This window comes from Centropristis striata, chromosome 7 (assembly GCF_030273125.1).
Source record: "Centropristis striata isolate RG_2023a ecotype Rhode Island chromosome 7, C.striata_1.0, whole genome shotgun sequence".
Classification (NCBI taxonomy): Eukaryota; Metazoa; Chordata; class Actinopteri; order Perciformes; family Serranidae; genus Centropristis; species Centropristis striata.
Genome location: NC_081523.1, coordinates 32,778,696 through 32,794,137, shown reverse-complemented (window position 1 = coordinate 32,794,137; position 15,442 = coordinate 32,778,696). Strand labels below are relative to the sequence as shown.

At 36.8% G+C, this 15,442-nt stretch overlaps 1 pseudogene; it reads left to right on the top strand.

The window, feature by feature from the left end:
* The first annotated feature begins 12,096 nt into the window (after nucleotides 1–12,096).
* Nucleotides 12,097–12,277, top strand: LOC131975524 (U2 spliceosomal RNA; annotated as a pseudogene).
* The last annotated feature ends 3,165 nt before the right edge of the window (nucleotides 12,278–15,442 follow it).

Here is a 15,442-nt window from a genome sequence, read left to right as displayed (position 1 = left end):
GGTGTGTATGAACTGAAACTGAACTGAAACTGGGACACTTGTGGATTCAATTAGCTCCTGTGTACCTGTGTGAAAATGTTCGACCCCATAGTGGCATTTCATTGTAGTTTCATTATAGTTTGAAACTGGACCTGCATGTATAAAATGGCCCGTTGAGAGTTGTTGTACCCTAGACTTTGGCTTGGAAACATTTGTGAATACTGTATGAGCCTTTTTGGCGCTCAAAAATGTACACATAGTAAGTTGATGACCAATAATTAGCCCTTGGGGGTACAATAACGTAGACTGTACCTTGAGGAAGAGAAATGGACTCCTGCTGTTTACCTATTTCTGATATGTTTAATTATTCAACCTCCTAAGCCATTGTGAAGGGTACAGCAGCCGTCCCTTTGAGGGTACTGCCACAGTGATAAGCCAGTGTACCCCTAAAGGTACAAATTCAGCACATTATTTCTGAGAGTGATTTAAATAGGTGATGAAATACTCTATTTAAACTTTTAACTGTAACTTTTTTACCACCTTGCTATTGTATGCCTCTGCACACCAGTCAATTTACAGTTTACAACCATGTCTGTCCATCTAGTAGACAATGTTTCAAAAAATGATTATTGCTGCAAAGACGCTGCAAATTCTAAAACATGGATGTTTCACACACATTTTAAGCCTGATAGCTCAGAAGATCTATACAGTCTCCACAGTTGCCATTTCAATGTCGCCATTGAATATTATTTTTGCAGATTATTTTGATGTCACAGTGAATTTGGCCTTTTGACATCAACATTTTATCCTATAAGATTTGTTTGAAACTTTGACATATGTGTATACATTTCCACAGAGGCAAGACTCACTATTTAACACATTACATACACTGGTAAACAGAGGTATCAATATTTCAATGATTTACAATATTGTTCAGCCATAATACTAAAGGCTTTTCACATGGCTGGACTAAGGTCAATATCCCATTAGTTCTTGACTTCAACTACACTGACAGTAAAGCCAAACTAGCATGAGAACTTTTGTGTCCCAATCAAATTATTAGATGTATATTTGTTATTGGCTTTTTGTTATTATTATTGCTTAGCCTTTGGCTTTGCATCCATTTAGATCAGGGGTCCCCAAACTACGGCCCGCGGGCCACTTCCGGCCCGCTAAAGCAATTGGAGTGGCCCACTTAACTATCCCAAACAATCCCACTAAACATGGCCTGTTTTTTTTTAATTGCATTTATTATATATTTATTTATAAAATATCAAATTAAAATTTACGTTAGTTGTGAATTATTTACAGTAATAGCTAATTTTCACCCCCTCACACAATGGTATATCCCGATCTACGTGATGCCAAGCCGTAAGCGTCAAATTTTAGCGGGCAAGGCAAGCTAACGGAAGAGAGTCAGTTAACAAAATGTGGAAACGGAAAATAGATTCTGCATTCAGAGTCTATTTTCACCTTTACCTGTTACAAAATCATTGTTAACTGGCATCAGCTTGTGTTTTAATTTTCTACAAAATAAAAGGAATATCTGTGGTACTTCAAATAAACATGTGAATACTTTTTATTACTTTTTTGCAAACCAACAGGTGGTGCCAAGGCCAATAAATGATCGTTATATTTACACAATAACACTGGTGGTCACTTTGGCCCATTTCCTGTTATAGACTGACCCCGGCCCCCCATTTAGATCATGTATGAAGGTGTTCAGTAAAGAGCTGGGTCTTTAGTCTCTTCCTAAAGACTGAGAGGGTATCAGCAGATCAGATGGAGTTTTAAAGAATGTTCCACCACTGGGAGGTGAGTCAAGTTTGAGACGTAGGGCCCTGCATCGGCTTTTCGGACAGGAAAAGGATAGGTTTCTATGCTATATCTTTGGTGAGAAAAACACAAACAATAAGCATTTGATTGTTTTTAGCTTATTAGAATATTTTTCCATTCAGTTACAGCACCATGACAATGACATTAGTAGGTTTGTTTTTTTAATGTGTAGCTGTGACATGGGAATTTTTGCAGTCTATGCGATCTGTAAAGGTATTTGACACAGACACACATCTATGTGGTTTTGCACAGTATTTTTTCCAGTTTAAAGAAGATTTTAGAAAAAAAATCTTGTGAATTAACAGAAATGTATTTGCTGGTAAAGGAACCAGCAAACAATTTTAATGTTATTCGATAAAAAAAAAGGGAAAAAACAAAATACAAAATCACTCTTGGCGTAAACCAGCTGACATAAACCAGTTAAATGGCCTTCTTTGTCTGACATGTTTGTCCTGCCAACTCTTGAAATCTCGAGACTGACCTCGAATTTGCAATGGGTTTGTACAGAACAGAACTTGTATGTGACTGTGATTTAGTTCCGCCTCACTTAATTACTGTTATCAATGCTGTTTTCACTGTTGATACTGACACAACGACACAACGACACAGCAGAGCAGCCCTTCTCTGAGCTCTACACTCGCTTAAAAACAGTCAGGGATGATGGCTTTCCCCCTAACCGTGTGGAGGTATTTCTTCTCAGTCATGAGCAGTGTCTTCATTGTGGCGGGTTTGCTGACTTTGACCATAACAGAGGCCTGTTGGGTCAGGTAAGATATTTATTCCTCCTTTTCCATATTGCTACATGACAGCCTTGCACTAAATGTCTTCTCTTTTCTCCTCTCCTCTCCTCTCCTCTCCTCTTCTCTTCTTTTCTCTTCTTTTCTCTTCTTTATGGATTTGATTTGAGCCATTAAGATTATAAAATGTATGTTGAATATTGAATGAAACTATAGCCACCTTTAATTTAGGGCTACAACAAACTCTTTTATTACTGATTTATCAGCTGATTATTTTCTCCAATAAGTGATTTACTTGGTCTATAAAATGTAAAAAGAAAAAAATGCCTATATTGTCAAAGCTTGTTTTGTCTGGTCAGTTGTCCAAAACAAAGATGTTGTGTCTACCATCACAGAAGACTAAGTCAATATGAATGTTTGGGCTGCAGGAACCAAATTCACAATTATTCAGTTATCAAAACTATCCATCAACTTGAACCTTCAGTAAAATACTATATACTGTACTGTGTTAATGATATCAGCTATTAAAAATGTATCAGAATCTAATCCTTTAGCATTGAGTAATGATCAGCCCATTGAAGCAGGAGGAGTAGTTTAAATATTGAGGAACCTTTTTTTTTGTTTTACAGCCAATACAGAATACCTTTTTTAATAATCAATGCAGTGCTTGTATTTAATTAGGATATTGCGTTTATATCATTTATGTAAGATATGTAAGAGACTGTTGACATAAATATTGTTCATAGTGCTGTAATACCAAATTAAGTAAGTATGCTAAATTTGTAAACACTACTCCCGCTTGAACCAACTCTTTGCAATATGTTTTGCTATTTATTGTATGTATTGTAAAGTAAAACGGGAAATGAAAAGAAACACGAAACACACCTAAAACATATTTCGAATGGAAATGCAAGTCAGATATAAGTTTTATCAAAGTTAGTACATGTCACAAACATAATGGAAGAAAGTTTCTGTGAATCACAAAAAGAAGAAGGAAAATAAATGAGTAAAATGACCTGTTTTGTACCTGGTATATCATATCTAAAAAGCATGCCATTCAATTCCAAATGCTTTCAATACTGTGTACTATGTACCTTTCCATTTTTTCATCCACCATCTGGCAGTGTTTCACTTTTTTTTTTGCAGATTGCAGAAAAGTGTGCGTCCAACACAGAAGGTGAACTACTCTGCCTATATACTGATGAAAGCCAAATCCTGTTTGGTGAGTAGCAAATCTCTGCAGTGTTCACTTTAAAGGAAAGCAGCTTATTGAGTACTTGAACAGGTGGTGGGAGAACACATGGTAAAAGCCAACCAAAACATGAATGGTAAAATCTCCAATCAATATATTTTGTCTTAAGTGCTGATGTTTAATTGTCGGTATACAGGGAAAAATTGTTTAAAGGGAAAGGGAGTAGTGGTGAACTCATAGAGAAGTATCACCCCGCTGCACTTCCCGCTAGTTTTAAGCTTAAAGTTGTGTTTTTGCCTCTTTTAGCTAATTATTTTAGTTTATTACTAACCCCAGACTACTTCACATTTTAACACATCTCTGTGAACCTTTTCTCATTGGTCAGTAGCCATGTTTCCTTTTGGGGGAAGAGTGGCCACCGGGAAAGTCTCAGGCCAAACCCTGTCAAATGTCCGCTCACTCTGCATGTCTCCATTACAAAAAGGCCCCCAGAGGAATTTATGAGACTCCGGAGGTGACGTATGGAGACTCAACTGTGGCCGCCGTCGCTAACTATGCACGACGTCAGCAGCTGATCATAAAGAAAGCAGCATGGCTAATTATGCACAGCGTCTCCGCTGATCATAAACACAGTGATCTTGAATTAACCGGCATCACTAACTGTGCTTGTTGTAAACAAACAGAGATCGCTAAGTGAACACCTCCTGCAGCAGTAGCACATACACACTGTACTGCTACAGAGCTAACTGTTAGCCTGTCAGCAATTTGCAGACTGGACGCTAAGGGGTTAACATCCCCTCCGGTTCCAGCTGCAGCTGGGAGAGACTGCTGCAGGAGGACTTTGCCGCTTTGACTCGTTCTTACTCTTCTTAACGAGCTGCTTAGCTCTCATTAAGAAGAGTAAGAAGAGTCTCCAATAACACCATAAAAAGTCGCTGGATTTGTCGCCAGTTGCTTTTTGGAAAAAAAAATAGTCGATAAGGGGGTCTGAAAAGTCACTAAATATAGCACCAAAGTCGCTAAGTTGGCAACAATGCTTCGCCGGACCATGAACTTGTTAATGTAACTGTGTCTAGCAATAGCATAGCAATAGCACATGCCAAATCAACAATATTTGACTTTTATCAATATAGACAGTTTGGGCTTTAGTTATAATGTCTGTTCACATTCATGCGTGAAACTAACCTCAGTTCTATCCAGCATTGTGGTGCCCTGAAGTGAATAAATGTAAATTAACTCATATTATTCAATATAAGTAATGTGAATTTGTTGACAGTTATTAATTGGTTGTGACAGCCATTTTACACCCTCTTTAAATTGTGAGTGCCTCTGTGTGGGCCCCCTGCATTTTTTTGGGGGGTGTGAGGTTCCGTGTGAGGTTCTCTATAGCAAATATGAAATTCTCTGGAAAGCCACTTTACACTACCTGCCCAGCACCAAACAGCAGACAGACCAAGTTAGAAACTAGCTGGAGAACATAGTGGAGCATTAAACAGCCAAAGTGATATCTCAGATATCTTTCACAGGGCATAGTGGAGACCAAATCACAGCTTAATACAGTCAACTGGAGTTACATTGATCTTCATATACCACAAGGTTACATTTATCTACATCTTCATGCTGATATTTCTTAATTAAACAAAATATGAGAAGATGAACATGTCACTTGAGTTTTTAAATCATTTTGTTAAGCTTCTTCAAATTTAAATATTTGGCATACTGTTGGAATATTACTGAGTAAAACATCACCAACCATAACATTTTGATTATGAGTGTATCCTTATTCTGTGTAATAGTTTATGTGAACCTGATGGAACGTTGCCAAAACTTAAAGAAATTAACTGTAGTCCAGAGCTGCTACAACACCTGGACCTAATTTAAGTTTAAAACTCTTTAGAGCTTTTTAAAATACATTTTAAATAGGCCAACATATCATATCATCTCACTTCTTCAACAGCACTCCAAATAAATTATTTCTGGGTAGCACCAGCAGTTAACAGCAGGCTAGTTGCATCTTAAAAGGACAAACACACCTGTGCTTTCAGTCGTCTAAAAACTTGAACACATGTAGTACGTTGTTGTGGATGCATATGACTCGCTTTCTCGTGTCTCCTCTGTCCTGGGGACATGAAGCTTGACCAGATGCACCACGACCAGCAGCAGAAGCATGAAATGATCTCCTTAAAGAAGTAAGTCACCCTCTAATGCTCATCTATCCTGTGTGTCTCTTCCTTCACTGTCCTCTCTGGCTCATCAAATCTGTTATCCTCTGATTTTTTATGATGATGCGTGATTATGAAATCTTTAGACACAGGAATGAGCCCAAAGTTCCTGACTCTGGAGCATCAACAGATGAGGAGAATGAGGATGGAGATTTCACAGTATATGAGTGTCCTGGATTGGCACCTGTAAGTGAGTAAAAAATGCAATATTATCTCAGCTTTTATTGAAGGTTATACTGTGTATATAATTAGGTCAGCAAAATCATCCACAATTCTGAATCAGTGTTATCAGTAGAAAGCCCTGGACCAGAATTCAGGAATTCAATTATGACAAAACTAGGACGTAAATTTAAATATAAAATTAAGAAGTAACTGGAGCTGGATGAGCTGGTCACAGGAAGCTAGAACAGTGGCCTGGCAGTGAGTCAACCTTACACAAATCAACCAGATAGGAAAGGTTAACACGCACATGTTCACGTTTAATACAACATGTAGGGGGAGACACTGTGTTACAGGTTTGGGGTTTAGGCTAACAATAGGTGTGTGAGTGTGTATTATATTTAGAAGGTACATAGTAATAAGGTTACAATTAGGTTTTGTGCTAAAGTTTTGCATTAGTGCAGTGTCCTTTAGCAGTGCTGTGGCGCTTTATTAGGTTAGGGACAGCCTATACTATGCTGGGGAAATGTATGCCTGTGCCTGTCACAGTTTAAGTGTGATTTTAGTATCAAGTCTAAGCTGTGGTAATTAGTTTGCAAGTGCTGGGCATGCTGGTTGGAATGTCGTGGAACATCTTGGTTTGGTGGAAAATCAATCTGTGTTTTGTTATATTTGTATCCATGTGTTCACCTATAACCTGTGTGTACCCTGGATTATTCGCATTTTGTGTTCCAAGCATTATTAGTAGATAGAAAAAGAGCGAGTTTGAGCCAGAGGATTTTTTAAAAACTAGCCAAGCTCTGTAAACCGTAACAATGGAGAGTATTATAAAGATTATTTATAAAGTCTTAAAAGTAACTTTCCCCAACATTCCTCATCAGGTGAACGTTTAGAGGTATACACCAAAACTTTTGAATTGGTTGTTGATGGTTTGAGGGTTATTCTATCTGCAGTGATAATTTGATTGATATGCAAGGATGTCAAATCCTGCCTTTTTTGTGAGTAATTCATTGAGGTGATGTTGTTGGTACAATACAATATCATTTCCCCACATAGGTAGGCTTTACGTTTCCCGGATTGTAGATGCAGATACAGCGGGTTTGATATTAGTGGAAGTAATAAGGTCAATGTGATAGCTAATAGTTTTAATGAAATCATGGTCGGTGAAACAGATCAATTCGGGAGCAATAACCATGGACAGGAGAAAAGAAAGAAAACTGTATGGAGATAACGCCAATCATCTGAGACTGCATATTGCTCCATAAACAGCTTAATAACTTTTGATGATTAAGATGGAGTAGAAAGTTTGTTAGGAGAGCGTGTTAAGTGAAGGATCCAGACAGCAATTAAAGTCACTCCCGAGAACAAGCTGGGAGGAATTTCTGTAAGGAAGAGAGAAAAGTCTTAATTGTCAAAATGTGATGAAACCATAGACATTTGTCAGCGATTATTACCACAAATATTCCCCGTAATGACTGATATAACCTTAGACACATGGGACTCATTTATGAACAAATATTGCAACTCCTTGGGTCTTACTTGAAACTGAAGATTGGTAGAGGTGACCTATGGTCTGATGTCATGAGGTGTTCAAATATTTTAAATGGTTCATTATTTCATTATTTCTTTCAGGTGAGTTCAGCCCCTTGACATTCCAGCTAGTAAATTTTAAGTGGCTGAGTTAAGAATGCGAAGTATGAAAGTAGCACACAGGTGGAAACGGAGAAACATAAACAAAACAACATAATGGAAGGCCTAACAGAAGAAAAAGTGATCAGCGTACTTCGTAAAAGTCATTTTCGTAAAAGTCATCGTAATTCCATATTCCTATTTCTCTTTTCCCACAACATAATGTTGAAAGACTTTAACAGAAAAAGTTCAAACTTTTTAGAACCTCATATTGAAATTTTCATGACATTGTCCTAGTCCATGGGCCAGATCAGATTCCTGTACCACTAAAGGTGGCAAAACATAGGTGAGTATGACTGATGTTATATAACCATCAAATGCGATGAACAAGTCTGCCATGTCCCCATTGCATTTATGGAAGAGTGGCAGATTATTAGTCTTCACAGCAAAGAGGAGCATGACAACAAATTGCCAATGGTCCATGGCAGACAGCCAGAACATGCCTGTGTTGCAGAGATGATCTTGGTACTCCAGATAATGCCTTATGGTGTTACGGTGGTCACACAATTCGATGAGACTAAGCAGCTCAAATCTTCTTGCAGTGTGGTGATGATTGATGATTGATCGTTGGAATATGTAACTGGTAGTTACTGTACCAGTAAACCATGTGGAATTTGTAAATGGCAGCATTTATTTTTTTAAAAATTGTGTTACCGATTTTTCAACTTTATGTTTTGAGGCCCGAGCACAGAAGTACAAGTACCTTTTGAAATTGAATGAATTATAATTATTATCGTAAATTAATTGCCTTTTGGGGGGGGGGGTGACTTGATTGATTGAAGTATTTTAGGGGTCTTGTAAAGGGGCTGGCAATAGCGCCCCCTATCAGTTAGCCCCTCGTCCAGGTTTAATGTAGAGTAAAGAAGTTTGGTAGGCAGATGTAACATGTGGAGAAGGACCAAAAAGCATCTAGGACCATATTCTAAATCTAGCAGGAAGTCAGCCATCTTGAATTGTATGCCGAATTTTTGCCATTTCGACAGCTCATACAAACCTCGTACTCTTCCTAAAGATTAATGAGTAATGAGCCTAAAATGGCTTAAAACCCTGTTTTTAAGAAATAAACTGTACCACGTCAATTACCTTTCCATTCGATTTCTGGTGTCAGAATTATTATTAATATTATATTATGAAAAAGTGGGTTCATTTGTCTTCTTATATTGTCTGGTTCTGGAGTTTTGTAAATCGGTGCTTTCGTGATTAGCGTGGACATCAATTCAAAATGGCCACCAACAGTATTCCATGGGACATTAGTTGATTAGGGAAACAAGAAAAATTGTTTACTAGACACCTTCAGGGTCCTAAAAAACACAGACAAAATACTTCTAAAAAAAAAAAAAAAAATACCGTTGGTGTACATGGGAACCTTTTTCTCCTACTAGACTATCACAGCAGAATACTGTGTGACTAAGTTTAGTGTGTTGTTGTTGTTGTTGTTGTTTTTTCCAATGTTTTATGAAACAGAGAAAACATTTTATTTTGAAAATTACATTAGATTTTTTTCAGCCCTGTCACTTACTAACAAGCTACTCTAAATGACCTGAAATGACAGCTTGAGAGATTTCTAAAAGTCATTAATTTACTCACAATAACATCTCATAATGAAATAGTATGGACATATTATGCATTTCCTGAATCTTTAGAGTCCTGTCAGTATTTGAGTTTCTGAGGTTTGTGTCCCTGATGTTCCTAGATGTCACAGGACTAAAAGAAAAAATATAATTTAGCCGAAAACAGTGGACAAATGTGTTTTATTATCAGTTTGAGGAGCTAAAGTTACCTCAGTTTGGTCAGAAAGATGGGCTTAAATGAAAGCCAAGAAGGCCACCTTTAAAATTATACCAAACACAATATTGCAATGATCCGAAGAGAAGAATGTCCAGAAAGCAGTATTACAGTTTTTCTCAGTCGTTTTGGTGCATTTCTCACATCACTATTTACATTTGCACAACAGTAAATACATTTCTCAAAACAACTAGTACAAACTGCAAAACCTAGTTGATAACCTGCTGAAGCGTGTCACTTGCTCAAAATGGATAGCTCATTCCTCAAAAGCAAGTACTCATGTCAGTGAAAGTTTCAGTGACATCAAGATGAAAAGTCCTGACACCATGTTTATGAACAAGATAGTCAAAAGGCTTTGTCATGTTTTCATTATGAAGGTTTACTCTGGAAATGTTTTCACATGTAAGAAAGTCAGATCTTGGTGACGCTACCTGAAAGTGCTCCAGACAGCACTATATACTGTTTGCACAGCCATTTGAAAACTACAATAAAGTTTCACATTACTGTATTAAGTGAGGTAACTGAGTACAACACACTGAATATGTATGTTTCATATTATTACTGCATATGCTCTTTTCACTTCTAATTTGTTCACAGCATTGTGCAAAAGGAAAAAAAACCTTTACCCATTTACAACAAACATAAACTCCCTTTGGGTAAAAGTGTGCAAAACTGTAAACAATATTGCAGTACATATTGGAACTGAACATACAACATACATAGTACTGTAAAACATTCATGCACATCCAGATTCCTCTCTGTCTGGCCACATAATTTCATCTACATCACAGCCAATATCATCTCTGGCAATGCAGCGAGAAAAGTATCTCCTCGAGTGGCATATCCACCCTCTGTCGCAGTGAAAGCTGGTTCACATGAGAGAAATTGTTCAATTTAGGAGACAATTTTAGGGGGAAAAAATATTTAGAAAAAAAATATGTATGTTTGTATGTAATGACTCAAGCAATGAAATGAGGACTATTAGTTTTATATGGAATGACTATTCAGCAAGTATAGTTCATTTTGACTGACATGACATAAGCAAATGATAATGTTATAAAACAGCAGAGTTGTATGAAAGCAATTGATGCATGTCCAAAAGCATTTGTAATTTGCTGTAAGGAATGAGAAACTGCTACTATGATGAGCACAAATGACTAAATGTTGTGGAGGTTGAACTAACTGCTGTGCAAATGTTAATAGTGATGTGAGAAATGCACCAAAGCAACTGAGAAAACTGTAATAATGCATTAACCTCACAGAAGAACAGCAGTGCACAAGTATAGTATGTGTTAAGAAAAGAAGAGGGTAAGAGAAAATAAATAAATAAATGAAATGATGATGAATGAATAGAAATCCTTGAACTCCCAGGAGAGTAATGGTAGAGACCATTTCGAAAAACAATGAATGGAAATCAATAACCAACCAAGTCAAACAAATTGTTGAAAGAAATGCTAGCGATGCATAATTAGATTGCAGTTAGAGACAACAAAATAGATAAATGGAGAGTATGAAAAACTAGAAGAGGGGCAAGCTTAAAAAGAGAAGAACAGAAAACCCCACAATTAGTGACAGAGCGATAACAATGAAAGTTGCATGTGTCACTGTTCAAGTCCTGGATAAACTTGGACAGGAGCCACTGTCTGTCATTTCAGTGGTCCATCATAACCTCTGTCATTTCACTGATCTATTACAACCTTGTTTAACTTCTGATAATGAACTATGTTCCTCTCTCTGTCCATATTTAGACATGGGAAATGGAGGTGAAGAACCCACTGTTTGATGATTCCACCCTTTACCACCACTAAAACTTGACCTATACCATATTTTACCAGTGGGTGCCACACTTGACTCAGCTGTCATTTGAATTACAGTGACTCAAGGATTTCACCTCAAAGCTGGTTTGCCACAGACAATAAACAGAAGAAGAAAAAGAAGACAAAGACAGCGAGGCTGTGGTCTATGGTCTTTTCTAACCCCTTTCCCTTGATCTCGACGGAAAATGATATGAGGTCGAGGAAAGATTTGACAAAGGACTAGGAGAAGATAGAACGATTCGTTCTAAAGAACAAATTATTTGGCAGAATGAAACATTCTGAATCACTTCCTGAAAAGTTTTGTTCTTTTCTCTGTGTCTCTCTCCCCAGACCGTACCTGCTAAGTAACATGTGCATGGAGTTGCTCGACTTCTTCTTCTTTTTTATTTTTATTTTTCTTCTTTTTGTGTTTTCCTGTGGTTGGCAACCAGCAATGGGTGCACTACTGCCACCTTCTGCCCCGGAGCTCCTTCTCACCCTCTCAAAGGAACTGCTATTCCCTTTCAGTAGCTGTATCCCAATGTCAAGGATCCTTCCTTGGTAGGATCCTTCCTTCGGAGTCGGGTCCTCCGGAGGCAAGGCAAGAATCCTTCCTTTCACCGGTGTAACACATAAATGGGACAGCCTTCGAAGTGTGCAGCTGTGCGTCATTGCGTAACTGGACGTCCTGCTTAAATTCAGCACCGCTCTCAGCCTTTTGGCTAAGATCAAGTGTAGTATCTGTTCTTATCAGTTTAATAAAAATAAATAAATTCAGCAGCGCAATTTCAAAAACAGTTCACAAAATGGATGTGTCTTTGGCATCAGCACTCTGACACATATTTGTAAAAATGGAAGAAGATGCTTTAAGGTTGAATCTCCACGATTTAGCAAGTAAAAGCCACAAAGTGGATTAAACCTGAATATTTAACTGATCCTGGCTGAATTTGGCCGCTACTTAGTTTCATAAAAGCAGCAGAGCATAATTCATCATGGAAATATGTTCTGTGATTTTTTTATTTTTTTTATTTTACAGTACAGTACAATAACAGTTATTTATAAATAACAATAACTGATAATAGCGGACTTTCGGTCCCTGTAGACACAATAAAGAAATGTATAACTTTCTGAATGGCATAGTTGCACATAGTACATCATCATCGGACGAATATAAATTAATTAACAATCACTTTAGCGAGTGAGACGGCATTAATTAACTTAACCGGCGATGTATCAAGACGTTGATTATCTTTAGCTTAATATTCTGGCATTTGTTTATGTATATGTTTTTGCTTGACTTTGAAAACACGTTTTGTAAGTTATGTGATAACATTCAGTGTAAACTGTAAATACTTATTTAAATACATATTGCGCTGCCGGCGTCGCTGTTTCTACGCTCGCCATTTTTAAATCTCTCGGTAGACCGGTGTGCGCAATGCTTTATGGGTAGTCGGAGCGCACGGAGGATACACACATGCATCCTCGGAATTTGGGCAAAAGAAGGACTCTGTCCTCCGGAGCATCCTCGACATTGGGACAGTCCTTCGGCAGATGTCGATGACGTAGTGTCCTTCAAATCCAGCCGTTTGAGCATCCTTCCTTGACATTGGGATACAGCCAGTGTTTCAGTTCATGTACTGAACTACTGGTACAGTGAACTTGAGCCCTTTTTTGATAACGGACACTTATATTTTGAAAGGACGAAAAGATTTCCTGTCGATCAGAAAAACGAAATTAAGTGAGATTATACTGTAAAGTATGTGAAACCACAAACTTAGTTTTGAAATGGAAAAGAGGACTTTTATCAAAATAAGAAATAAAGATGTATTACTACTACAAGCTCCAATAGTGTAGTTATTGAATATTTTCTGTCTAAAATATTCACATAAGTTACACAAAAGCATATTTCTTTCTATCTATCTATCTATCTATCTATCTATCTATCTATCTATCTATCTATCTGTCTGCGATGAACCGGCCTATGCAGAGTGCACTGCAAATTATTTGTTTCTTACCAAGATAAAACAAACTTTAGATTTACAACACGCTTATTTCTAGATTTAACAATCTCAATTTAAGAAATCTTCAAAATGTCAAGTGAAATTATCTGTCCATGAAGCAAGATAATTTCCCTCAGATTTAGGGTTTTTATCTTGTTTTTAGACACTCCTTTTTTGCAGTGTGCATCTATTATTGCTCGCTTCGTTTTTTGTTATTATTAAATAATGTGAAACTATAACATTATAAGGTGATACATATCACATTAAAACATGAAACTTATCACGTTATAATGTGATACTGAGCCTTTTTTTTGTGTGTGTATGGAAGTATTTCTGTCATCGGAGTTTGAAATAAAAAAATTCTAGCACTGAATATTTATGCATTGAAATTGTTTATCTGAATGTTTTTCAACGTTAAAATTCAACCGCAAAAAATTCAACTCAAAAAATTCAACCGCAAAAAATTCAACCTCAAAAAATTCAACCTCAAAAAATTCAACCACAAAAAATTCAACCTAAAAAAAAATTCAACTGCAAAAAAATTCAACCGCAAAAAATTCAACCACAAAAATTCAACCACAATAAATTCAACTGCAACATCCGGGGACCCAAGGATGACAAAACCATGGTCACACTATAATGCGTATATGTCTGATATGTTAGTGTTTTGGTGGGTGTTTTATGATACTATATAATATATGACATCGTACTGAGAGTTTTAATAAAACAACAACAATCAAACGTCATCTTGTTTAAGTAAGAATTTTTTGAGGTTGAATTTTTTTTTGAAGTTTGATACAGTAAGCTAGTGTTGCTCCAATTAATAGTCTTGTATTTCTGTGTGTTTGGTTGGCCTAATTGTTATTGTAACTTTGAGTTTGCAAACTATAGCTTTCTCCTACTTAATTCTCAGCTCATTGGCTTTTTCATATATGGCCGTTAGCGAGCAGAAAGGAGGGCTAGGCTGTGTTTCAGTTCAGTGAGTACTGTTACACAGTCATAGCTCAGGTAAAGTACTGAATGATTCGGTGTATGAATCTTTTGTACTTATCTTTTTAAAGAACAGATTCTACAGATTCAGTACACTGAAAAGAACTGCCGTTCCCACCACTAGTGCTCAGAGAATCCAACTGAACTTACACTAGGCTAAAAAGTAATTATTAGCCGGGGGCGAATGACAATGACCTCAGTCTGCCATGAGAAGATGGACAACAAAAAATGGATGTTCACGCCGTGCATTCTAAACATGCTTTAAGAAGCCATATAATCAGGCCCATCAGTGTGTGGAGGAGCGATTCTGCATGTCCTCCTTCCTCCTGCTGCTGAAAATCAACACGGCTCCTGTTCTGATAATAATCACTGTACTTCTACTTCTTCTACTTCTACTATACTTCTACTTCACTACATTTTGAGGCAAATATTGTACTTTTTACTCTACTACATTTAGCTGACAGCTTTAGTTACTTTTCAGGTCAAGATTTAACCTTAAAACATGATAAATTTAAAGTGATCATATAAATCACAGATCATTTAAAGTGATATATATATATATATATATATACTGTTGTACTTTTTAAAAGCAGTATATATATACTGTTGTAATTTTAAAAAACAGTATAGTACAGTATATTAAGTAGTTAAAATGGGCCCTACCTTGAGAAAATTAAAATGCTGTTAACGTAAACGCATCGATAATAATAATCCAATTATATTTAGAACATATAAAACAATCTGAGTGGGTCCATTCTGCATAACAAGTACTTATACTTTTGATACTTCAAGTACATTTTGATGCTGATACTTTTCTACTTTTACACTTTTCTTTTACAGTAAGTTTTGAATGCAGGACTTTTACTTGTAGTGGAGTAATTCTGCAGTAGGGTATTAGTACTTTTACTTAAGTAAGGGATCTGAATACTTCTTCCAGCACAGAATAGAATAGAATAGAATAGTATAAATACGCGTTTAGAAAGGGTTGAGTGCTTTTGTTTTTAAAGGAGAGACCGGAAGTGTGGTTATCTTAAAATAAACCGTCTGCAATGATTAC